General features: G+C 38.0%; 1 pseudogene; it reads left to right on the plus strand.

Moving 5' to 3' along the window:
* The first annotated feature begins 392 nt into the window (after positions 1-392).
* LOC145515427 (UDP-glucuronosyltransferase 2A3-like) overlaps positions 393-27,177 on the plus strand; it is a 28,093-nt pseudogene continuing 1,308 nt past the window's right edge.

Here is a 27,177-nt window from a genome sequence, read left to right on the forward strand (position 1 = left end):
AATCCATCCTAAAGGAGATCAATCCTGTGTGTTCATTGGAAAGACTGATGTTGAAGCTGAAACTCCAATACTTTGGCCACCTCGTGCAAAGAGTTGACTCATTGGAAAAGACGCTGATGCTGGGTAGGATTGGGGGCAGGAGAAGAAGGGGACGACAGAGGATGAGATGGTTGGATGGCATCACTGACTCAATGGACATGGGTTTGGTAGACTCCGGGAGTTGGTGTTGGACAGGGAGGCCTGGCGTGCTGCAATTCATGCGTTCGCAAAGAGTTGGAGACGACTGAGTGACTGAACTGAATTGAACTGAACTGGTGTCTAAATTGCCACTTCACTTCTGAGCCCAGCAAACATTCATCCTTTGCAGAGCAGTGTGTGAGGGAGCTGCTCTTATGGCATCTGAGACGTGGGTTTCAGCAATTCTATTGCTACAGCTCTGCTATACTGACTGTGGATTCTGTGAGAAAGTTTTGGTGTGGCCCCGTGACATGAGCCACTGGCTCAATCTAAAGGTTATTCTGCAGAAACTCATGGAAAGAGGTCATGAAGTGACTGTGTTGGTGTCTCCACAAAATTTTATCATTGACTACAGCAAGCCTTCCAGCAGGAACTTCAAGATTCTCCCCATGCCACAGGACAGAGAGGCTATGAAAATAGACTAAATGACTTTTTAGACCTATCGGTTAACATAATGCCTTCATTGTCACCCTGGCAATCAGCAAAATCTTCAAGATTTTTTTCTTTAAATGAGTGGATATTTAAAACTTGTCTGTGAGAGTGTTGTCTACAACTGGACCATCTTGAAGAAACTCCAGAACACCAACTATAATGTTATGATTATAGACCCTGTGGAGAGCTGATTGCTGAGATTCTAGGAAACCCTTCTGTATACACACTAAGGCATTCCGTGGGTGGCACAATGGAGAAATACTGTGGGCAAATTCCATTCTCACCTTCTTATGTGCCTGTTGACATGGCAGGACTACCAGGCAAAATGACCTTTCTACAAAGGGTAAAAAATTGAATGCTTTCCATTTCTTTGACTTCTGGCTGCAACAACATGACACTCAGCTTTGGAACCAGTTTTAAAGTGAAGTGTTAGGTAAGAGACTCTGCTTTTCATTCTAAAGTAGCTATCAGAAAAAGCTAAGGAGGTTTAAGAAAAGTCTAGGAAGATGAAAGGAATATATTTTTAAAACTGTCACTTCTCCCCAAACTCCACAATTAATATCAATGAACTGTGGTTCAATAACTAATTGGGAAAGGGAGGCAAGAAATGTCTTGCTGTGGTTTCTCTTTCTTTACAGTCATCTATCTCGTAGAATACTTCAATACCTAAAAGATTGTTACCAAAACAAAATGAAATATAAAACTTGTTAATAAGTATCAATCCAATGAAAGATGTATTTTTTGTCACATGCAGAATATCACAGGTAAGTCTAATACACTGAGCTTTCCAGCGGTAAAGAATCTCCCTGTAATGTAGAAGATGCAAGAGATGCAGGTTCAATCCCTGGGTCAGGAAAATATCCTGGAGGAAGAAATGGCAACCCACACCAGTATTCTTACTAGGAAAATTCCATGCACAGAGAAGCCTGTTGAGCTATAGTCCATAAGGTTGCAAAGATTCAGACACAACCAAGCTGTTGGGAGCTGCGTTAGGCATTGCTGACAAAATGGAGGCATGGCCCCAACCTCCTCTCCTCATCCCGCAGGCACGGTCCCGGGATGAAGGAGTTAGGTCTTGTGATTCTGACTTGTCCTTTCCTTCCTCCGGGTGAGCTTGCTGGAAAGAATGTTATAATCCATAAAGTTAACTATTGACATTTGTTCAAGGATCTTTACAAAGAATGTTTCAGGATGAGCACATAGGCTGCAGCTTGAGGCCATGGGAAACATTGTTATCTGAAACCTGCCTGTAAGGGGAATGTCTATGGCAAAACAAGTTTGCTGGGTTTAGGGGTTAGGAATAATTAAGAATAGTTATATAAAAGTTTAAGGTATGTTGTAGTGTTGGCATATTTTACTATAGCTTATGGAAACTAGGTATTTTAGAGGTACTAATAGCTAAAAGCTTTTTCAGGAGATGATGGGCTTGAGTTAATAAAGGATAGCAGGATTTAGAGAGATAAGAAATAAACTGAGGAATGTGGTATACAGCTCAGAGACAAACTTGAGTTACAATGTTATCACGAGGACACTTAAGAGGGAACTCTGAAGGACAACAATGATTTATGGAGACAGTAAATCTGGGTGAGGGAAAACTGAAGATGTCATACCTCTGACCTAATGCTTTTGTAAAATATAAAAGAAAACCTGATGGTTAAAACAAACATGCAGTCCAAATGAGTGAGAGGCTACATTATTCGCCGACCCTGTTCATCCCTTCAGGGCGATTCCCTGGCTGCCAGAGCTGGACTCCAGCACAAAGCAATTGAGCACAAACACACAGAGAGTTTTCATAGGGGAGGACAATGGACTTCTGCTCATTTCAGGTCAGTTGCTCAGTTGTGTCCAACTCTTTGCGACCCCATGGACTGCAGCACGCCAGGCCTCCCTGTCCATAACCAACTCCCGGAGTTTACCCAAACTCATGTCCATTGAGTCGGTGAAGCCATCCAACCATCTCACCCTCTCTTGTTCCCTTCTCCTCCCACCTTCAATCTTTCCCAGCATCAGGGTCTTTTCCAATGAGTCAGTTCTTTGCATCAGGTGGCGAAAGTGTTGGAGTTTCAGCTTCAACATCAGTCTTTTCAATGAACATTTAGAACTGATTTCATTTAGGATGGACTAGTAGGATCTTCTTATACTCCAAGGGACTGCTCGTTAAAGAGAGTGTAATGTTTGTTACTGTTGCTTCCTGACCTGCATACAGGTTTCTCAAAAGACAGGTCAGATGGTCTGGTATTCCCATCTCTTTCAGAATTTTCCACAGTTTATTGTGATCCACACAGTCAAAGGCTTTGGCATAGTCAATAAAGCAGAAATAGATGTTTTTCTGGAAATCTCTTGCTTTTTCGATGATCCAGCGGATATTGGCAATGAGATCTCTGGTTCCTCTGCCTTTTCTAAAACCAGCTTGAACATCTGGAAGTTCACGGTTCACGTATTGCTGAAGCCTGGCTTGGAGAATTTTGAGCATTACTTTGCTAGCATGTGAGATGAGTGCAATTGTGGGGTAGTTTGAGCATTCTTTGGCATTGCCTTTCTTTGGGATTGGAACGAAAACTGACCTTTTCCAGTCCTGTGGCCACTGCTGAGTTTTCCAGATTTGCTGGCATATCGAGTGCAGCACTTTCACAGCATCACCTTTGAGGATTTGAAATAGCTCAACTGGAATTCCATCACCTCCACTAGCTTTGTTCGTAGTGATGCTTTCTAAGGCCCATTTGACTTCACATTCCAGGATGTCTGGCTCTAGGTGAGTGATCACACCATTGTGATTATCTGGGTCGTGAAGATCTTTTTTGTACAGTTCTTCTGTGTATTCTTGCCACCTCTCCTTAATATCTTCTGCTTCTGTTAGTGCCATACCATTTCTGTCGTTTATCGAGCCTATCTTTGCATGAAATGTTCCTTTGGTATCTCTAATTTTCTTGAAGAGGTCTCTAGTCTTTCCCAATCTGTTGTTTTCCTCTATTTGTTTGCACTGATCTCTGAGGAAGGCTTTCTTATCTCTCCTTGCTATTCTTTGGAACTCTGCATTCAGATGAGAATATCTTTCCTTTTCTCCTTTGCTTTTCGCTTCTTTTCTCTTCCCAGCTATCTGTAAGGCCTCCTCAGACAGCCATTTTTCTTTTTTGCATTTCTTTTCCATGGGGATTTTCTTGATCCCTGTCTCCTGTACAATGTCACGAACCTCTGTCCATAGTTCATCAGGCACTCTGTCTATCAGATCTAGTCTCTTAGATCTATTTGTCACTTCTACTGTATTCTCATAAGGGATTTGATCTAGGTCATACCTGAATGGACAGTGTCAGACTTTATTTTTTTGGGCTCCAAAATCACTGCTGATGGTGATTGCAGCCATGAAATTAAAAGACGCTTACTGCTTGGAAGGAAGGTTATGGCCAACCTAGATAGCATATTTAAAAGCAGAGACATTACTTTGCTAACAAGCGTCCAGCTAGTCAAGGCTATGGTTTTTCCAGTGCTCATGTATGGATGTGAGAGTTGGATGGTGAAGAAAGATGAGCGCCACAGAATTGATGGTTTTGAACTGTGGTGTTGGAGAAGACTCTTGAGAGTCCCTTGGACTGCAAGGAGATCCAATCAATCCATCCTAAAGGAGATTAATCCTGTGTGTTCAGTGGAAGGACTGATGTTGAAGCTGAAACTCCAATACTTTGGCCACCTCATGGGAAGAGTTGACTCATTGGAAAAGACCCTAATGCTGGGTAGGATTGAGGGCAGGAGGAGAAGGGGATGACAGAGAATGAGATGGTTGGATGGCATCACTGACTCGATGGACATGGGTAAATAATTATTTGGGTAAACTCCGGGAGTTGGTGATGGACAGGGAGGCCTGGTATGCTGCAATTCATGGGGTCGCAAAGAGTCGGACACGACTGAGCGACTGAACTGAACTGAACTTAAATTTGCGATGAAAATTTAGTAAGTCCTATGTGAACTGCTTCATCATAGCTGGTCATATTGAAAAGTTTCCTAGTATGTTATACTTCTTGTGTGCATGCTCGGTCACTTTAGTCATGGCTGACTCTTTGTAACCCTATGGACTGTAGCCTACAGGCTTCTCTGTCCATGGGATTCTCCTGGCAGGAATACTGGAGTGGGTTTTCATGCCCTCCTCCAGAGGATATTCCCAACCCAGGAATAAAATCCATGTCTCCTGCATTGTAGGTAGATTCTTCATTTACCTACTGAGCCACCTGGGAAGACTATTATACTTCTTAGGGGAGTATGATACAGAAACCTAAAAAATTAAGTATAAACTTAAAAGAGTTTATAGCTCTAAGTGTTAAAAAGAGCATATTTTTCACTACACTAGTTACCTATATTCCATTTGTAATTGTTTGCCTTTCCTAATAAAGAATCATTTTCTTTTGTAGAAGCTCATATCTAGCTCATATCTGATTTCATCAACTGAGGCTGGTTTTCATTCCAAATATATGTATATTTTTTTTTTACTAAACTGTAGTTGATTTACAAGGTTGTGTTAATTTCTGCTGTATAGCCAAATAATTCAGTTTTACATAGTATGCATTATTTGTCTTCTTTTTCATTATAATTTATCTCACAATATTGAATATATTTCTCTGTATATATATTACAGGGCTTCCCTTGTAGCTCAGTCGGTAAAAAATATGTCTGCAGTGCAGGAGACCTGGGCTCGATCCCTGGGTTGGGAAGTCCCCTGGGGAAGGAAATGGCAACCCACTCCAGAATCCTTTCCTGGAAAATCTCATGGACAGAGGATCCTGGTGGGCTGCAGTCCATGGGGTCGCAAAGAGTCGGGCACGACTGAGCTAACTAACACTTGCTTACTTACTTTGCTGTTTATCCCTTCTATGTAAAATAGTGTACCTCTGCTAACCCAGAACTCCCACTCTGTCCCTCCCACACCTATCCTCCCCCATGGCAACCACAAGTCTGTTCTCTTTGTGGATGTTTCTATTTTGTAGATAGGTTCATTTGCATCATACTTTAGATTCTACATATAAGTGGTATCATATGGTATTCCTGTTTCTCTTTCTGACTCACTGCTCTTACTATGATAATCTGTAGTCATATTCATATTGCTGCGAATGACATTATTTCATTCTTTTTTTATTGTGGCTGCATAGTATTCCATTGTATATATGTACCGTGCCTTCTTCATCCATTCATCTGTTGATGGACATTTAGGTTTTTTTCATGAACTGGCTATTGTGAATAGTGCTGCTATGAATATAGGGGTGCATGTATGTTTTTGAATTATAACTTTTTCCATTTATTCCCAGGAATAGGATTGATGAATCATATGGTAATTCTATATTTAGGTTTTTCAGGAACTTTCATACTGTTTTCCACAGCTGCACCAACTTACATTCCTACCAACAGTGTAGGGAGTTTCCTTTTTCCCCACACCCTCTCCAGCAATTTTTATCACTCCAGATATTTTTGAGAGTCATGAAGAAATGTGAACTAACAAACAAAAGATCATATTGGGTATTAGAAATAGTAGTTGATTTAACTTCCTTAATGTAGTAGTTTTTTAGTGATGCTATAACTAAATCTAAACGACTGAGTGGTATAAAAAAATTTATTGTCTCGCAGATCCAGAAGCTAGAAGTTAAAGAACAAAGTATTGTCAGAGCTGCTTTTCCTTGAAGCCTGTCTATCTGCCTTGTAGATGTTCACCTTCTTGCTATGTCCTCTCATAGTCTTTCCTTTGTATATGCACATCCTTTGAGTCTCTTTGTCTTATAAGGCAATCTGTCATATTGGATTAGGAGTCACTCTTATTGACTCACTAAACTTTAATTACCTCTTTAAAAATAAGTGCTGGTCTCCCCTGGTGGCTCAGATGGTAAAGAGTTGGCCTGAAATGCAGGAGACCTGGGTTTGATCCTTGGGTAAGGAAGATCCCCTGGAGAAGGGAATGGGCAACTCACTCCAGTATAGAATTCCACGGACAGAGGAGCCTAGTGGGCTACAGTCCATGGAGTCACACAGAGTCAGACAGACACGACTGAGTGACTAACACACACACCTCTTTAAAGGACCTACCTTCAAATACTCTCAGACTTCAATATATGAATATTAAAGGAACATAATCCAGTCTATAATTTTGATTTTTAATAGATACATTGTTTAATAGAGCTAAGATTTTAAAAAATGCTTTAAAAATCCTTAACTTTATACATGATTTTGAATTTACACTGCATTTATTTCACAATAAATAATTTAACAACCATTAAGTACTTCCTGGTGTAAACAGTGAGTTAGGCTCTATGAATTGAAGGTAAATAAGACCAGGGCCTTGACCTCAATTCTTCTTTCAGAAATTCATGTAAAACATAAAATTAGGAATATATTCTGATAATTAGAGATGCTGTCCTAGTTCCAATCGATAATTTTCTGGGATATTTGTTGTATTACTCATTAATATAGGGAAGGTATATGATTCTGTATGGATACATATTATGAAACAAATGTAGTTCTCAGTAACAATTGGAAAATTTTAACTCTATTATCTTTAACAGATCTTTCTTTTACTGTAAGCACTGTGCTTCCCTGATAGCACAGGCAGTAAAGAATCCACCTACAGTGCTGGAAACCCAGGCTCACTTCCTGGGTTGGAAAGATCCCCTGGAGAAGGGAATGGCAATCCACTCCAGTATTCTTTCTTGGAGAATTCCATGGACAGAGGAGTCTGGTGGGCCACAGTCCATGGGGTCACAAAGAGTCAGACATGACTGAGCAACTTACACTTTCACACTGTCATTGATTCTCATTGCTGTACTCTATCATGTTCTTTATTAAGCAATTCTGAATGCACTATGAGTATCATTTCATTCTTGACATAATGATAAACATAGCTAATATAAATTGCTAAAAAAAATTGAATAGAACAAAAGCATATATAATGAATGGTAACTGGCTTCATGTTTTTCTTATATAAAAAGTTTTAACTTTTCTTGTCTTTTCATCAAGATATTGTCTACATATTATTAAACATATATATATATTATTTTTTTACCAATAAGGATGATGACTAATCATCTTTATCTATTTTTTCACTTAATATAGATTTGACATATTTACTCACAACATGTTAAAATCTACATCATTCTTTAAATTGGTGCGATAATATTCATATGAATGGATATAACAGATCATTGAACTGGTCTAATGTGAAAGCCATAGTTATATTTTCCAGGTCTGGTGTTACCAAAAAAAATTGTTGCCCTAAACTCATTGTACTTATATCTCAGCCACAATGCCCTCTAAAATTTTTGAACTATTTAGCTCTTATCCTCAGACCTTTACATATGTGTGTTAGTCACTTAGTTGTGTCCAACTCTATGCGACCCCATCGACTGTGGCCTGCCAGGCTCCTCTGTTCATGCAATTCTCCAGAGAAGAACACTGGAGTGGGTTGCCATTCCCTTCTCAGGGGATCTTCCCAACCCAGGGATTGAACTCCGGTCTCTTGCATTGCAGGCAGACTCTTTACTATCTGAGCCACCAGGGAAGCCCAATTATTTCATTTTCTTATGGGCTGTTTATCTTTTTGATCTCTAACTGGTTTGGTCTGGCATTTAGGGAATTTAAAGCCTTTTTTTAATGATATGTATTACAAACGTCTTTTTAACTCATTAATTGACTTTGAAATTGTAACTAATTTATATCAACATAAAAATATTTTATAAATATTTTAAAGTATTATACATGTGATTTCAGGTTTTAGAAATATCAAACCAATACAAAGTGAAAAAATACAAGTATATAGTTGAAATAAATGATGAAATAAACTTCTATATGTCCTGTAAACAAGTTAAGAAATAGATTGTTGCCAGTTTCTTAAGAACACCTTTCTTCCAATAGAAACTACAAGCCTGAATTTCATGAACATTTTCTTAGAAATTTTATGTCTATCATTCATGTCATTTCCTCAACACTCTACTGTTTAGATTTTCTAAAATACTATGCAAATGGAGTCATAGATGTTCTACTTATGCTGAATACTCTTAAAGATGCAATCATGTGTTTTCTTATTTTTTTAAGCTCTACGGATAGTGTTCTGCTGTGTGATTATATCATGACATTCTGTGGATGGACAACTATTTACAATATTTTATATAACGTGACTATTATAAACATTCCTGTACATGTACTCTGTTGTAGAAGAGAAATAGTACTAATAGGATATAAACTGTATATCTATATCTATATTTTTCCCTACTAGGTAATTTCAGAGTTTGCTCCAAAGAAATTATACTCCAATCAAGTCGATACAGTTTTGCCTTAGCCAACACAGCATTTTAGTCCTCATTGTGCCACATCATTACTTTTAGCATATTATTGAATGAGTTTTAGTAACAGTCATCTTGAGGAATGATTGACATACCATAAAATTTCCTCATGCACTGTGATATTTACTATGTTTACAAAGTTCAACCATTGTCTCTATGTTCTAATTCTGTAATCTCCCCAAGAAATGATTTTTTTTTTCTTTAAGTTTTGTTAGTGAGATGGGTCTGAAATGGTATTTAAGGTTTTATTTAGATTCCCTTGGTTATTCCTGAGATTGAGTAAATTTTTATACAGGGACTTTAGCCAGTTCATGAGCCACTTCAAGGTCCACAGCTGGTACTGAGGTCTGGATGTTTATTACTCAACATGGAGGTGGGAATGACTCTTTTTGTGTGCCTTGGCATATGGTGTTGGTGATACAATCAAATAGAAACAGCCCGTAGCTGAGTTCTCAGACATACAGAGCTTTTTGCCGTGTCTGCAGCCGGGAACACACTCTTTGGGTCTGTAACCTTGTTGCAAACTGCTGCTGCTGCTGCTAAGTCGCGTCAGTCGTGTCCGACTCTGTGCGACCCCATAGATGGCAGCCCACCGGGCTCCCCTGTCCATGGGATTCTCCAGGCAAGAATACTGGAGTGGTTTGCCATTTCCTTCTCCAGTACATGAAAGGGAAAAGTGAAAGTGAAGTCGCTCAGTCGTGTCCGACTCGTAGCGACCCCATGGACTGTAGCCTACCAGGCTCTTCCCTCCATGGGATTTTCCAGACAAGAGTACTGGAGTGGGGTGCCATTGCTTTCTCCGTTGTTGCAAACTTCCCTTCTCAAATGTCATTTTCTGTTTTGGAGTGTACCCGCATTTCACAATCTCCTATTTGGATCCCAGAGCTCCCACAAAGATGCATACATCTGTGGATAAACACCAAATCATTGCTGGGGAGAGTACGTGAGACACATCTTATTTGGTCACCCTGTTCAAAATATTTGGAAGGGTAATACTCCCTTCCCTTGTATTTCTTCTGGAGTACCTTGATTATTCTTGGCTTTTTGCTCTTTTATTATGGATTTTAAAAATTAAAAGCAAAATTCTACAAAAATCATCAAATTTCATGAACCTTGGGGTTTTGAAATTTTAGGAAGAATTACAAGGAATCTGTATACTGATTTGAAGAGAATGATCATCTTTATGATTTCTGATTTCCTATCAATGAATGTGATAGCTCTTTATTCTACTATAATGAATTTCAGTAAGACATTATAATTCTAATTATGTAAAGTTTGTGTATCTTTTTTATAACTATTCAGGAATTATAAGTCAAAGTATACATTTTAGTTATATTTTCTTTTATTCGTACACAAAAATTACAGTTGTCGTTTCATCTTTTTTTGTATTCATTGAAATGACAGACTCACATTTATTCTAATAACAAATCTGTATATTCTTTTGGAATACACAGAGAATTTCAGATTATCTAAACAGACACTCAAGAGCAAAAACTCAGGATGGGAAATCACCACAGGAACCAAAGCCTGGGTAGGAACACCTGAAATGTAATTGATGAATTGCTGGAGATTCACTGTGGATAATTCTGAGAGAAAAAATTCAATGGGATCCAGTCATATGGGGGTCCCTAAAATATAGTAAGTTTTAATTCCAGGAACTCAAGCAATTTTCCATATTAAATATCAGGAAAAAATCCCTTGCTTTCAGTGAAGGGAGGCAGAAAAGAAGCATTCTGAAAGAAGCCAAACACTGTTGTTATCAACAAGGTCTCTCCTCAGGGTAAACTGGTTAATGGGAGCACAGTGTGCAGGGGGTATTATCAGAGCCTAACTGACCTGGGGCAAGAAAAACACCCTACTCCAGGCCCCTCTAGACTACTGCATGGAAAAAGGGTATCTTAATTTCAGACCATCTTGCTCCATATAAAGTGGGGAAAAAAAAAACTGAGAAATAGTTGTGAAGAGTCCAGAGGCTTAGACTCAGTAAAATATTGAGACCAATCCTAGGACTCTAGAATGCTTCTCTCCCCAATTTACCATCACATTTTAAAGAATCCATTTACAATTCTACCCAGTACATCATGTCTGGGTATCAAGAAAAAAATTACAAGGCACATCAAGAGGCAAAAACACATTTTGAGTAGACAGAGCAATCGTCAGCGCCAGGGATGCCAAGAATGTTGTAATTATCAAGGCAAGGATTTAAAACAACTCTGAGTAATATGCTAAGGGCTCTAATGGATAAAGTAGACAGTATGTAAGAATAGATGACCTGTATAAGCAGAGACATGCAAATCCTGAGAAAAACCAAAAAAAGAGATAAATACATTGTAACAAAAATGAATTCAAGAATGAAATTATACTAATTCTATACAGTCATTTTTAAAGGATAGAAGTTGAGGGAATAATTTCTAACACATTCTATGAGGATTGTTGCTTTTGTTTAGTTGCTAAATGCTGTCCAATTTTTTTGTAACTCCATGGACTGTAGCCTCCCAGTCTCTTCTGTCCATAGGATTTTCCAGGCAAGAACACTGGAGTGGGTAGCCATGTCCTCCTCCAGGAGAATCTTCCCGACCTAGGGATTGAACCCATGTCTCTTACATCTCTTGCGTTGGTAGGTGGGTTCTTTACCATTAGCACCACCTGGGAAGGCCTTAGTGCCCATTAATCAATTATTTATATAATTCTCCACTGTGTTCATAACTCATTTTGTGTAATATAATTCTAGGAAAAAGATTGGCAGTAAATTTTAATTCCATATTTTTGTTTTACCAGTCCTCAGTATGACATTTAGAATGTCTTAGGAAATTATATAACAAATTTTGCACACTTTTGCACAATTTTGTTCTTTCACATTTGATTGACTTTGCATTTCACACTGTGCATAACTACTTCAAATAGAGAATTCTAGTGAACACTTTAAGCTTGGTCTTTCTTAAAATGTGGTCTACAGTTTCAATCAATAACTTTACCTAAGGACTTAGTAATCAAGACAGGATGTCACACACATGGAACAAGACATGTAAAGAACATAAACATATTGGTAAGAAAACTGAGGCAGTGCTATCATCCAATCTCTGACATTTTCAAGCTCAATATCCTTGGTAATTGCCTCTTTACTATCAAATTAAACCATTACTTATGTTACTTCAGGCATATATCCAAACACTACAAAGTAGTAACGATTCTAAAAACAGGCTATCCACCCTAGGAAATATTTGATCACCAATTTTGAATAGAACCCTCAAGAAAGGAGCATTCAATTTTCTTTACTTAGATGTAAAACAAGTTTTCTGTGTATAAAAGTGATTGACTGGATACTTGCAAATATATGTTTTTTTCTCCACAAATCTCTAAAATGAATACTTGGAATTTGTCTCTTTCAAAAAACATCATTGAAAGATAACACTCAAATAAGTGTGTGATATTAATAATGCATGCATGTGTCCTCTACATTCCATAGATGATTGTGTTAGGTATAAGTTACTCAGTGATTTCCTACTGAGAAAACAATGGCAAATCAATGAAGTGATGATATTTGACTCAGCAAGATAAGGTAAACTGCTATTTGTGAGATTCTTCAACAGTGAAAGTGAACAAGCAGCAGTGAGAGCTGAAACAAGCTGAAAAGTAGAAATCGAGACCGAATGGAAATTAGAAAGCCACAGAGAGGTGACTTGGTGTTAATCAGCTAGAACTACTCTGTCATATTCATTTAACTGGGGAGAAACAATGAGTATTAAATCCACCAGTACTTGAAGTTGTGGTTAAAATTTTTGATTGAATTTATTTCCTGAAAGAACTTATTTTTGTCAAAGAATTGCATTTTTATTTGATTTTGTTGAACTTATTTTTATTTTACACATTACTGTTCTTTCACTACCCAAACATTTTTTTCTGCCTCCTTCCTATCTCTCATCCTTGTCTTCTATCTTTTTTCCTTTGTTCCTTCCCTCCCTGAATCCCTTCTTCCTTATTCCTTTACATTTCCTTTCCTTTTAACATCTAGATGTGATAAGAAATCTAGAGAATCCACATTTATTGTTTTACCCTGTAGCACATCAGAAAATCAATGCTGCAATTTTCCCCCAGTAAGTATGTATGCTAATAACTTGGAGCAAACTATTTTCTCTAGGAAGACCCACTGTGCTATGTGAGACCATGGGAAAAGCAGAAATTTGGCTCATCAGGACCTATTGGGATTTTGAATTTCCTTGCCCATACTTACTGAATTTTGAGTTTGTAGGAGGTTTGCATTGTAAATCTGCCAAACCATTACCTAAGGTAGGTCTATTACAGTAAAGGGATTTTTTTGTGTGTCTTTTATGATAAAATCTTTATTGTCCTTTAAAGCTTATGTATCAATAACAGAGATATGCTGCTGAATGTCTTCAGTTTACTACTCCAAATATATTTTCAAAACCATTGGGGTCTCATATGAATGAGGTTACCTTTTTTCCCCCCTTTACATTGATATTTAAGCAGAAGAATGAAGTCTTCCAGGTGACATGTTAAAAAATATAAGTGTGTTCATATATTTACAGATACTGGATTGAAAGAACCTTGGAAATCACTAAGGAGCCTGCTGTAGTCTTCCTAACAAGCAAGGTGAACTTATGAATAGGGGTATTTATAATGATCAGCTGAGTGATAAGTTGCTTTAGTGAGTCTTGAGCAGACTCTTACTACAGACTTTGGTCAGTAAGAAGTTAAGTGTTGCTGGAAGACATGAAATCAGACAGGGATTCTTGGAGAGCAATGGACTTTACTCAGCCAGGAAAGAGTTGAAAAAAGTTTTCTGATATGACAATGAGTTTAATTTCAAGTTCACTTTAAGAAGTGAAAAGAATTTTCAGGTGAAGATTTCTAGAAACTGTCTGGTTAATACAAAGTTTCAGTCTCATCAGAGAACATAAGAAATAATTTGGGAGTCATCAACGTAAATTAGAACCATAAAACTGAGAAACCTAAATGTTAAATTGGTTCTTTATGACCATAATATCTGGGTATTTTGGGGTGAAAAAGAAAATCACATATCCATATTTCAATGTTATTAAAGAATAAATATGAGCTGCCAGAAATATTGGAGGGAAACAATATTTAGAAGTAAAAGGAAATAAGAGTTAAACATAGAAAGAATATTGTACTATATCAATAGGTGGTGAGGAGCCAGATATTCATTAACTTGGGTGTAGGTAAATGAGCTGATAAAGAATCTGCCCATGATACGGGAAACCCCAGTTCAATTCCTGGGTCTGGAATACTGGAGAGATAGGCTCCAGAATTCTTGAGCTTCCCTGGTGGCTCAGATGGTAAAGAATCTGCCTGCAATGAGGGAGACCTGGGTTAAATCCCTGAGTTGGGAAAATCCCCTGGAGGAGGACATGGCAACCCACTCCAGTATTATTGCATGGAGAATCCTCATGGACAGAGGAGGCTGGTGGGCTTCAGTCCATGGGGTCACAAAGTTGCTCACATGAGTGAGCAACTAAGCACAGCACAGCACAGGTAAATGAGCATAATCTCTGTAGGAGAGAGCAGGTTAAGAGGTGTCAGGCGAGTGTATGCTCCTCGGTTCTGTCACGTCACAACAAAGATTTGAAGTGACGGACGTTAGAGCCCTCAGCGAGTCATGTCTCTCGGGTCTTGGACAGACCATTATTGCTCTTAGACGAATCAGTGTTACAGCTCTTTTATTTAGATAATAGCAGGAAAATTCATCCTCGAAGCATGAGAGCATGCCGACAGTCGACAGTCGCAAAGACGCGAAGAGAACGCCCCAGCGTGCGGGAGGGGGAGAGGGAGGGAGGGAGGGAGGGAGGGAGGGAGGGAGGGAGGGAGAGAGAGAGAGAGAGAGAGAGAGAGAGAGAGAGAGAGAGAGAGAGAGAGAGAGAGAGAGAGAGAGAGAGAGAGAGAGAGAGAGAGAGAGAGAAAGAGAGAGAGAGAGAGAGAATGCTTTGGCTCCTCTTTTTATATGTCTTTTTCCTCCCCCTGGGCCTGCCCTATGCAAATTGAGCTTAGCCAGGAGTGCTGTTCTACCTGAAGTTCTCACTCCGGTAATTGGACCTTGCTTTTACCTTCCTTTGTTACATTTTCGCGGGCTTTTCCCTTCCTTGTCTTTTAGCCACCGCCATTTTGGACTCCTGTTTCCTATTCCAGCTACCTAACAGAGGTATTCCCAGGAGAGTTCCTGATTTCTGTTAAGGGTAACATTGATAGTGAAGTTTAAATTTTCACTTCATTTGGAGGAGAATAGATGCATCATATGTGTGTGGCTGAGTCCTTTTTTGCCTACCTGAAAATATAATATTGTTGGTCTGCTATACTGCAATAAAACATTAAAAAATTTAAAAAATGAAATTTGTTAACTACAAATTGGCACTTACCAAGAGCATTGACAATGACTGAACAACAAGGCATTTGCCATCTACCTCTACTGAGATTGAACCCTATGCTGCTATAGCTGTTGACCTTCAACAACCCCTGAGGGAGTTCAGGGTGGAGTGAGGCGCTCTGTGCTCCAGGGAATCTAGTAGGACAGGTCTTTAGATAGTTAGATGTTTTTAGGAACAGATTTTTATGATCTCAATCCTTACATTTCCTCATATCTAGAGAAGCACTAAATCCCTTCATGGTGACATCCGACCCTCATGACTAACAAAAAACCTTTTGTAAATTGAGTGGTTCATGATATTGAACTCCCCCTTCACCAAAACCTTATATATTGACTTTCCCCCATTGCCGCTTTGGAGCAGTCTCTCAGAGCTATCTGAGATGCTGCCTCCTGGGCTGCAGTCTTCATTTTGCCCCAAATAAAACTTAACTCACAACTCTCAAGTTGTACATCTTTTTTTAGTCGACAAATTTAACTTCAGGATCCTGAATATGTTTTCATACCAATCAAGTTATAGCTGAAGAAAGCTCTATTGAGTGTTATTTCTGGAGATAATAATACATCATCTAAAATAGTTAAAGGAACAGAAAGAGACATGACATACTCCATGGCTCACCAGATAATACCATGCCACGTTATTATGTTTATCCTTCCATCCTCACTTTTCACATGCAATTTCAGAAAAATAACAGACATATTTCATAAGAGGGGAAAATTATTCTATTCCAAACCCAATTATTAATCTAGATACTTGGGTAATATGAATACCAATCATGGCTTATGTCTCTGATAAAAAAAATTACACCAGTCATTAAACACAGGATAGAAAAGCACTACAAGTTAAATCAAGACTCCTAATGAAACATGATATAAGTGTGTAAGTCTTAATATATGTGTGTGTGTGTAATTTTTTTTTCAATCACTGTTTAGGAAGATGAATCAAAATGGTAAAACATCAATTCCTAAGATATCAGATATTCTCTTAACATTAGCTAAGCTAAAAATAGCAGTCTACATTTGTTTATGGCACTGTCCTTCCCCTGGTAATTTTACTAGCTTTAAATTGAGAAACATCCTTAATTGTAGGGTTACTACAAATAGTTACAAAGAGATAATACATCTCTAGAGGGTGACATTCACATATATTCCATTTCTTAAAAGATCCTTTTCAACGCTATTAATAAGTGAAACAATAAAGGTGAGTAAACTATCCTGAACTAGTAACAGGAAGTTAGATCAAGTTATCTAAAATATATTGCCTATAAACTGGTATGCTACACATTTTAAAAGTCTAGTTTGAAACCCTTCCTGGGCTTCCTTACAAGGAATATCTTTACAAATTTGTGAACAGGTCTGTTGGTTCATAAAATTAATTTTGAGAGGCGGGTGTCTCCAACAGTAAAGAATCTGCCTGCAATGCAGAAGATCTGGGTTCGATCCCTGGGTCAGGAAGATAGAGAAGGGAGTGGCAACCCACTCCAGTATTCTTGCCTGGCAAATTCCATGGACAGAGGAGTTTGACAGGCTATAGTCCACGAGCTTGCAAGAATTAGACACAACTGAGCGACTAACACACACAACATGAGAACATCTGGCTTTTATCACTTATTCATTTTGGATAATGGTTTGGTTCCACGTCTTTAGGTGTAATCACTCATTATATCCTTAAGCCATCATTTTCAGAAACACATTTCCTCTTAAGTAGACTAGATGGTTCTATGTGGCAGGAGACAGAATCAGTCTAACAGTGTCTCTCACAAATCTCTCAAGTCTGCCTATCTGGAAGTGTAGGAGAGCCTCTTCCCACTTGTGTAACAGAGAGAAATTTATCCCTGCAGGAAATGGAAGAATTTGTTCAAAGTTCAGGCGAAGATAGTATTGTGGTGTTTTCTCTGGGGTCAGTGGTCACAAACTTCACAGAAGGAAAGGTCAATCACATTGCCTCAGCCCTCGCCCAGATTCCAGAGAAGGTTAGTTCAAACTCCAATCCTGGTGACTAGCCACTTTGCAAACTGGAGAGAATATGTAGCTAATAGTACTCTTTTCAGATGAAAGTTGTAACTCATTCTTTACTGAGCAGAACTAGTACCACCTTTAAGTAAAAATGTCTCAAAACATTCAAATGTATATGGGGCACATTTTACTATTTGCCTCCTGAGTCTTCACATTACTATGAAAATACATCTTTTTAGGAAATCACTTATTTTCAATGAAAGAGAGATGAAAATTTTAAGATTCTACTGACTTTTTATTGTTTGAAATCTTATGACTTGTACTGATTCTTTCCAAAAGTTCTCAGATGTGTCAGCTCCAAGGTCCAGGAAAAGAGAGGTAACACATAGAGAGGAATCACACTCAAGAATATTCTTTATATCTCTAGGCTTTATTAAGACTTAAAGTGCAGTTGGTTTAGAAATAGAAGCCTAATCTTTCTAAATCGAATTTTCTATAGTTAAAACATTTAAAAATCCTAATGCTGTTGTCAGTGTATATTTTCTTCTTTATTGCATTTGATTAACTTTGTTTATTCTAGATTTCTCCTCTTCATGTATTCCCATTCACGAAATACCCTGCCTTTATATTTTTATATCAAAGTACATAAAACTCTATAATTGTACTAATTAGGCCTGTTAAAACTCTGTATTTTTAATTTTAGCTGTTCTGCTAAGAAGTTTGCTACCTATTAATATTTAATCTGAAATTCTTCATGCAGAGTTTCAAAAAGAAAAAAATTACATAACAAAAAATTAGCATCCTAATGAAAAGTTGTTGCTGAACCACGGGATTCTTGGCCTCCAGAGGAGAAGAATTCAATCCAGGGCCAGTGACGAGGCTTGATCGCTCAGAGCTTTTGTGTAATAAAGTTTTATTAAAGTATAAAAGAGATAGAGAAAACTTCTGACACAGACATCAGAAGGCGGCAGAAATAGTGCCCCCCTGCTAGTCTTTAGCGGGATGTTATATAGCTACTAGCAGTCTGCTAATTAGAGGAAGGCAATGTCTCAAAACTCAGAGACTGGCTCCAGTCCCCTCACCCACAACACGCATTTTGTGATAACATTGGCACCAGGTGAATCATCCAGGGGCATAAAACGAGTCTTGAAGAAAGGCAGGTTTCCAAGTAAATATAAAGCTCTATTAACATAGATTAGGAGAACAATGTATGAGTAAAACATACTGGTTTGTCAAGTTTGTTCTGAGTCTTAGGCTAACCGACTTGAAGACAAGAGTTTAGGGTAGATACATAGTTCGTTAACATAGTTTAAGACAAACATTTCCAAACAATGCTTAAGAAAAATGCATGGTTAACTCAAGGTTTGAGGAAAGTTAAGTTCAGGTGGAGCCAGGTGTCATCATGGCAACACAGAATTTTAAGAAAAACCTCTTTTTAAATTTGTATAGAGAAGAACACTTGTATGTTTCCTCCTGCCACTTAAAGTGAAAGTGAAGTCACTCAGTCGTGTCTGACTCTTTCGGACCCTATGGACTGTAGCCCCAGGCTCCTCTGTCCATGGGAGTTTCCAGGCAAGAATACTGGAGTGGGTTGCCATTTCCTTCTCCAGGGGATCTTCCCGACCCAGGGATCGAACCTGGGTCTCCCGCTTTGTAGGCAGACGCTTTTACTGACTGAGCCACCAGGGAAATCAGTCTTGCCACTTAAGAGAGAGATAAAATATGTCTGACACTTGCAGCCTATTTCCTCCATTTAGAGACCCCTGGCCTTCCTGCCTGTTACCTTCTCACTCACAAGATACTTCATTAAATAATAGAGTATAAGCAAATCCTCTATCTCATCCCCCCTTAAAAACCAAACTGACAGTATCTATACAACATTGAAATGAGCTAGATAGTATGATTTAAGAAAACTAACAAGAGAATTGTTTTAACAGCTTTTCTTAAGTCCCCATAAACAGACTTATTAAAATAAGCTTTACCTCTAGTAATTTAGGAAGCACAGATTCAATAAATGATTCAAACATCTTAAAAAAAAAGAGAGAGAGAGACAGGAAGAGAGAGAAAGAAAGAAAACAGGAGGGAAAAATAAAGGAAGGAAGGGAGGGAAGGGAAACACACAGCAAATCAGTCAAAAAGCAGACAATAAAAATTTAAAGCTAATTATATTTTTGGAAACATTACATTTGAAACGTAAGAGTTCAGATGCCCTCATGACAAGTAAATTTACATAGTAATCATGATTGTTTTTAATGTCTTTCAACACTCACATTCTGTCTAAACTCGTCCCCTGTATTTTCTATTTTTTCACTTACAATGCCACTTTCAAAAGACTTTCAAGAAAAAGTAAAGACAAATAGTTTTACTTAATCTCAGTGTTTGCAAACTACCTCATTCGTATTGATATGTTCCTCTTCAACTTTTAGTTCTCTCAAACTAAATGGCTCAGACGGTAGTCTGTCTGCAATGCAGGAGAGCCGGTTCGATCCCTGGGTTGGGAAGATCCCTTGGAGAAGAAAATGGCAGCCCACTCCAGTACTCTTGCCTGGAAAATCCCATGAAAGGAGAAGCCTGGTAGGCTACTGTCCATGGGGTCGCAAAGAGTCGGACACGACTGAGCAACTTCACTGTCACTTTCACTTTCTCAACTATCACAGAAAGTAGGACCAGCTACAACAAGTATATGTGGGCGGGTTACCCACACAGAAGAAATGCGGGTTTGTGCGCCACCTGCCGGTCATGCTGGGCAGAGCAGGATGATCTGAACAGAATTTAGAGGACATGCGTGCTTCTCACCTTACTGGCTGAGATGTCCCTCTGTCTGTCAACACCCCCAGATACTTTGCTGATGGCACTAGTGATGCTCTGCTCCAGCCATGCCTGCTTTCCTGTCTGGGGCGTGCGTCACTCCTTGGAGCCAATATGTGTGGAATCAGCATTTTAGGCTACTATAGTGGAAAAAAAAATCACGTTTATCCTGTCTCATCAGATTTTCCTCCACTGGATCTTCATCCTGTTAGACATAGAGAACTGCAGCTCTGCTTAGAATAAAATCTTACCTGATAAAGTACTATGTCATCTTGATCATAATCACAAATTAAACTAAAGACTAAGATGAAAGTGAAAAATATTTCGTATTGTCCCATTTGGGAATTGAAGTACAGAGTTGACTCCAAGAAAGCAGGGGCTTTCTGAAGCTGTGGAATACAACCGTCATGTCTTGGAGCTTATCAGGGAAGGAATCAAACTGTGCTTTTCTCTCATTTAGCAATTCCTCTCAAAATATAAAGGAATAAGGAAGAACTTTATGCTCATGACCCTTTCTATTCAATTGCATTTTTATGCACAAGAGAGTAATTGGCATTCATACCAGTTATAAAATATCTGAAAATATCTTTTATTACCTCCTATTGTTTCATAATCTGATCTTTGAGGTGTTATTCAACTCTCAAGTTCTCACTTTACTGAAACTCTTTTCTTCTTTTGAATTATGTGAATGCCTAATTACATTGTAAGTCCGTCATTTTTACGTATTTTTCCCTAATGTTGTGCAAGTTGTTGTTAAGTCACATTTTTCATCTTGCTTTCAGTGTTTGCTCCAAATGTGAATAGATAATCATATTTTAAAATGTATTTCTAGGTTATCTCAGACTCAATTATTTTTATTCAGACACAAAACTCAGAGCATAGTTATAACATTCTGTGCACATTACTGAAACATGAACGTCAGGAGGTAGGAGAGAAGGTACACTCAGATGAAATATTGTGCAGCTTTTCTAAAGGAGCTAGTCTGTGAAAACCATGTGCTAAAAGCCCTAGAGACAAGCTTTTCTAGACAAAGAAGTCAATGTATTCATTTCCAAAGGAAAGACACTCAATATTTGCCATGTATGCATTCTGAAAAGTCACGCTTGTGGTCCATTTTCCACTCCCACTCATATTCCAGTCCAAAGATTTTTGTTTAGATACATGTTCAAATCATAATTTTCATAACATTGTAAATTTCATCAAGAGCAGGAAAGGGAGTTAAGGAGCTTCAGCAGGACTTACTATGATATTTTGTTTCTCAGAAATGATGATCTTGATGTCTAATTCTTTTGCTATTACCAAGTTGTTAATTGCTGATAATTTAGTTCATTTTACTAAATATCAGATTGGTAAATTCTATAATTTTAAAAAATTCTACTTCTCTTTATTAAAGGCTTATAATTTTCTTGTTGATTTAGAAACATTGCTGTAAAAATTATAAATACACTTAGAATATCCAAGAAAATACTTGAAATTATTTATTTTACAATGCCTTAACATGAACCCTAAACAATTCTAAGTCTGAAATTATCTGAGTATAAAAGTGTTTAGTGTACAGTGTATACATATAATGTATTTATATTCCATTTATTTTTGTCTAAAAGAATTAAGGAATACAAGGATTATACTTAAATATATACACATAGCAACTTCGAGTACTCATAATATTCTAACATAACAATCATAAAGAAATTGGATACTGCTGTATTGTTCAGTCGCTAAGTCATGTCCCAATCTTGACCCCATGGACTACAGCATGGGGCTCCTCTGTCCTTCACTATCTCCTGGAGTTTGCTCAGATTCATGTCCATCGAGTAGGTGATGCTATCTAATCATTTCATCTTCTGTAGCCCCCTTCTCCTCCTGCCTTCAATCTTTCCCAGCATCAGGGTCTTTTCCATTGAGTCAGCTCTTTGCACCAGGTGGCCAAAGTATTGGAGCTTCAGCTTCAGTATTAATTCTTCCAATGACTATTCAGAATTGATTTCCTTTAGGATTGACTGGTTTGATCTCCTTGCTGTACAAGGGATTCTCAAGAGTCTTCTCCACCACCACAGGGCAAAAGCATCAATTCTTCGGCGCTCAGCTTTCTTTATGGTCCAACTTTCACATCCGTACATGACTACTGGAAAAATCATAGTTTGACTAAATGGACCTTTGTTGGCAAAGTAATGTCTCTGCTTTTTACTATGTCTAGGTGTGTCATAGCTTTTCTTCCAAGGAGCAATTGTCTTTTAATTTCATGGCTGCACTCACCATCTGCAGTGATTTTGAAGCCCAAGAAAATAAAGTTTCTCACTGTTTCCATTGTTTTCCCATCTATTTGCCATGAAGTGATGGGACTGGATCTTCACCTTGACTTCTCTTGTAGCTCAGCTGGTAAAGAATCCGCCTGCAATGCAGGAGACCTGGGTTCGATCCCTGGGTTGGGAAGATCCCCTAGAGAAGAGAAAGTCTACCCACTCCAGTATTCTGGCCTGGAGAATTCCATGTGTCGCAAAGAGTCGAACACAATTGAGCAACATTCACTTTGATATGTCTTCTTGATGGGACCGGATGCCATGATCCTAGTTTTCTGAGTGTCGAGTTTTAAGCCAACTCTTTCACTCTATTCTTTCACTTTCATCAAGAGGCTCTTTGGTTCCTCTTCATTTTCTGCCATAAGGGTGGTGCCATCTGCATATCTGAAGTTATTGATATTTCTCCCGGAAATCTTGATTCCAGCTTTTGCTTCATTCATCCTGGCATTTTGCATGATGTACTCTGCATAGAAGTTGAATAAGCAGGGTGACAATATACAGCCTTGACCTGTTCCATTCCCAATTTGGAACCTGTCCATTTTTCCATGTTCAGTTCTAACTGCTACTTCTTGACCTGCATACAGATTTCTCAGGAGGCAGGTAAGATGATCTGATATTCCCATCTCTTTAAGAGTTTGGCACAGTTTGTTGTGATCTGCACAAATTATGATGTTAACATAGTTAATGAAGCAGAAGTTTTTCTGGAATTCTCTTGCTTTTCCTATGATCCAATGGATGTTGGCAATTTGAATTCTGATTCCTCTGCCTTTTCCAGATCCAGCTTGTACATTTGGAAGTTCTCAGTTCACATACTGCTAAAGCCTAGCTTGAAGGATTTTGAGCATAACCTTTCTGGCATGTGAAATGAGCAGACTTGTATGGTAGTTTAAACATTCTTTGGCATTGCTCTTTTTTGGGATTAAAATGAAAACTGACCTTTTCCAATTCAGTGGCCACTGCCCAGTTTTCCAAATTTCCTGATATATTGAGTGTAGCACTTAATATCACCAACTCTTAGGATTTTAATTATCTCAGCTGGAATTCCATAACCTCCAGTAGTTTTGTTCATAGTAATGCTTCTTAAGGCCCATTTGATGGACTACATCACACTCCATTATGTCCAGCTCTAAGTTAGTGACCATCGTGATTAACCAGGTCATTAAGACCTTTTTAAATAGCTCTTCCTTTAGGCTCCTATAATTTCTCTCCCTTATTGTTATGGTCCTTTAATGGACCGGAACCTGGGGGTACAGAGTCAACGATTAGAATGTGAAAGAAGGAAGAAAAGAAGCTGATATTTCCTGGTTTACACAGTATGTTAACATAACTCTAGACAAAGAGTTAGCTCCATCTACATAGGCACAGGACGCCCTCTCAAAGAGGTCTTGAAAGCCCAGGTGAGTAAGTAGACACAGAGGACACCTGTGCTCCGTGAAAGCAGCCTGAAAGGGAAAGAGAGAGAGAGAGAAATGAAGAAAGACACGGGGATTAATGTTCTGATAGAACAAAGGCGTTTATTCAACATATTGTGGGCATATATACGCTGTCTTACAAGATAGCCTTTTCAGCAGAGATAGGGATAAAAAACAAGTAATTCAGGAAGCCTGAGGTTAGAATCATTTTCAAGAGAGGGTATTGTAAAAGTTACTTTACATATCAGAAGGAAGAGAGTTGTAAATGGATACTTTTCACCATATGGGAAGGCTACTTTCCATACCAACGGGATACATAAATTCCTATTATTCCCAAGAGCTGGCTTGCCAGCCCTCTCACACCTGCATTCAAGGGCTGTTAAGGAACAAAGGATTTATGCAAGACTGAAAACAGCATACAGGAAGCTTCCTATTAAATGCTTCCTTACACCTTATCATACCCATCCTTGAATGAAATGTTCCCTCAATATCTCCAATGTTTTTGAAGAAATTGCTAGTCTTTCCCATTGTATCGTTTTCTTGTATTTCTTTGCATTGTTCATTTAAGGAGGCCTTCTTATCTCTCTTTGCTATTCTCTGGAACTCTGCATTCAGTTGTATATACTTTTTCCTTTCTCCCTTGCCTTTTGCTTCTCTTCTTTCCTCAGCTATTGTAAAGCCTCCTCAGGCAATCAATTTTCCTCCATGCATTTCTTCTTCTTGGTCACAATCTCATGTACAGTGTTGTGTATTCTCATCCATAGTTCTTCAAGCACTCTATCACCTGATCTAATCCCTTGAATCTATTCATCATCTCCACTCAATAATCATAAGGGATTTGATTTAAGTCATACCTGAATGACATAGTGGTTTCCCTACTGTCTTCAATTTAAGCCTGAATTTTTCAATAAGGAGTTCATGATCTGAGACACAGTCAACTACATGTTTGTTTGTTTGTTTTTTGTTGCTGACTGTAAAGAGCTTTTCCATGTTTGGCATTAAAGAACATCATCAACCTGATTTTGGTGTTGACCATCTGGTAATGTCCATGTGTAGAGTCATCTCTTGGGTTGTTGATAATGGGTCTTTGCTATGACCAGTGTGTTCTCTTGACAAAATTCTGTTAGCCTTTGCCCTGCTTCATATTGTAATCCAAGCCCAGATTGCCTGTTATTTCAGGCAGCATAGTAGAATTAGCAGTATGGTCTAGGCTGTTGCAGTATGTTCTCTTTCAGTCTACTTTCTTCATCTTATATATGTACTTGAGTTTTAAAATAGTATTTGAGTTTAAAATAGTTTGTATAAATTTAAATGAATAATTTTTTATAATCTTCATTACACATTTATATTAGTATTGTGAAATGAAAATACCTAACTGCCATATTAATAAATAAGAATGTCACAGCCGTCAGCAATTTCTGGCCTCCAAATGAGAATGAGGACTCCCAAAACTGTGATCCCGTGGATGCTGCCACCCCCACAGTGATTGCTGAGGAACTGGGAGAATGCAAGAAGCAAGGTGAGCTAGGAAACAGAATCGGCCCAGATAGCTGAGGTGCATATGAAAAGAATAAATTCAGGGAGCCCAGAGGCTTGCATCATAGAATGCTGAATTCCTTAGCTTGATACCTGATCTTTGATGTTCAGACTGCCTGTTCCCTTTATTGCAAACTTGTGCACAGTCTGACTTCCTCTCCTGCCTCCTTGGAACAGTTTTCTCAGAGCTCCTTAGATGCTGTCTCCTGGGCTTGGAGTCCTAAACATTCCCACCAAATAAAATGGCTCTCTACTTTTAGGTTGTGATTCTATTTTTCAGTTGACAGTATTTAGTGGGAAATGTTTTGCGCTTTTTAGGATTAATTTTCTCCTTCACTGTTTCTTTACAAGATAGTTCTTAATAACAGAGAAGTTCCTAAATTCAAATAAACCAGTATAAATGTTGCAAATATTAAAAATATTAATATGTTAACTAACTTCATTTTAAGATACTGCCTTTTTAATTTTTAGAATTAAGTAGAACAATTTTGGAATTAATTAGAAATCAGTTTAGAATGTGTTTTTAAGTTTTAGAATTTACTGCATCAATTACAAGTGACAATTGGTTTCAAAAAATTAAGAAAATTTCATTATCTTAGCATGATACTCGATGTGCCTGCCCTACATAAAATATGCATATTTAAAACACAGTTACCGAGATAGTTTCCTTGCAGTTATTTTTAGGCCACACCATACACTGTGGTGTGCAAGTAGTTTCTTCCCTAGCAGTGGAGAAAAACTTAGATCAAGAATCCAGTAAGTAATTCAGATTTTCTTAATCGTACGGAATGTGGAAGAAGGGTGTAACACAAGAAACACCTGGGCCGTTTTGCAAGGCTGGTTTAAAGAGCACAGGAGATAAAGTTACAAAAGGGCTGGACTACTGTAAAAGTTGCAAATATGTAGTTAAATCAATAAATTTATAAAGGCAAATGTTGTCATGTAGCTTATTCAATATTAGAGAGACAATAAGCAGTATCAAATATTTCTCTTGACCTCTGACAATAAAAATATCACAACTGACTTAATCCTTTCCTGTTGGAAGAGCTTGCTTTTCCTGTTCTGGATTCTACTGGCAAATATCCTGGTACTTTGAGTTGGTTTGTATGTCTTTAGACTTTAACCACCACCTCAGAAATGCAGCAGTCTGAGTATTGTAATTGATTCATGAAGTGCTGATATTAAAAACACAGAAAAATTTTAAAAAAATAGCAAAGATTTTAAGAATTATGAGAGTTTAGATTTTTACAACTATGAAATTTTTAGTAAACATCATATTTATTCCTATATATTTTAAATAAAAAACAGTTGTCCTAAAAAAGTGCCTCAATTCAATGAAATAGATTTGTGCCAGAGAAAAGTAGTGCTATTTTCCTATATCATCTTAGAGGTAAAGTGCCAAGACAGACATGTTAATGACAGTCTGATATAAAACAGTATCAGGTTAAGAAGACTAATAAAAAAACTATTAAAATTTCTGGATGAGACATAGTTAGTGAATTCAGGTCAGTTCAGTCGTTCAGTCGCGTCCGACTCTGCGACCCCATGGACTGCAGCATGCCAGGGTTCCCTGTCCATCACCAACTCCCAGAGCTTACCCAAACTCATGTCCATGGAGTCGGTGGTGCCATTCATTTAGCAAATAGTATGATTTATTTATTAATTCTCAACAATAGATGGCAGTAAAGAGAAAAGATTTGTGAAGAACCTGCCACATTGCAGCAAAGCAGGTTTTTTTAAAATGAGTAATAAAAACATCTATATTCTATTAGACATGTCAAAAAAATAACAGA

Source organism: Giraffa tippelskirchi, chromosome 1, assembly GCF_054371585.1.
Source record: "Giraffa tippelskirchi isolate mGirTip1 chromosome 1, T2T-mGirTip1v1.2.pri, whole genome shotgun sequence".
Classification (NCBI taxonomy): domain Eukaryota; kingdom Metazoa; phylum Chordata; class Mammalia; order Artiodactyla; family Giraffidae; genus Giraffa; species Giraffa tippelskirchi.